This window comes from Sinocyclocheilus anshuiensis, unplaced genomic scaffold (genome assembly GCF_001515605.1).
Source record: "Sinocyclocheilus anshuiensis isolate Anshui unplaced genomic scaffold, SAMN03320099.WGS_v1.1 scaffold1320, whole genome shotgun sequence".
In the NCBI taxonomy this organism is placed as follows: Eukaryota; Metazoa; Chordata; class Actinopteri; order Cypriniformes; family Cyprinidae; genus Sinocyclocheilus; species Sinocyclocheilus anshuiensis.
Window position 1 is genome coordinate 76,686 of NW_015544236.1, and position 430 is coordinate 77,115.

Below are 430 nucleotides of genomic sequence, written 5' to 3' on the forward strand. Positions count from 1 at the left end.
TGCATGTATATATTTCAGAAAAATATGTTATGTTTATATATTAAATATGTTTAGTTATAATATAAATTATTTGAATATAAATATAGACATGAAAATACATGTACATATTTTCAAAATATATACTGCATGTGTGTGATAGTGATGCGCGGATGAGCTAAAACGTCACCCGAATCCGCAGCTTCAAATAAATGATCCACCCGCCAACCGCCCTCACTAGTGTGTATTTATATATACATAATACATATACACAGAACACACATATATTATGTAAACAATTTTTTTTTTACATTTTTATTTCACAATTAATAATTTGACAGCACTAATACACACACACTAATACACACACACACTCACACTCACCCCCCCACACACACACTCACACACTCACTCACTCACTCACACACACACACACTCACTCACTCACACACAC

General features: G+C 32.8%; 1 protein-coding gene across 3 annotated transcripts in view; it reads right to left on the reverse strand.

Moving 5' to 3' along the window:
- LOC107697561 (ubiquitin-like modifier-activating enzyme ATG7) overlaps window positions 1–430 on the reverse strand; it is a 100,700-nt gene that overhangs the window by 31,799 nt on the left and 68,471 nt on the right. The window lies entirely within an intron of this gene.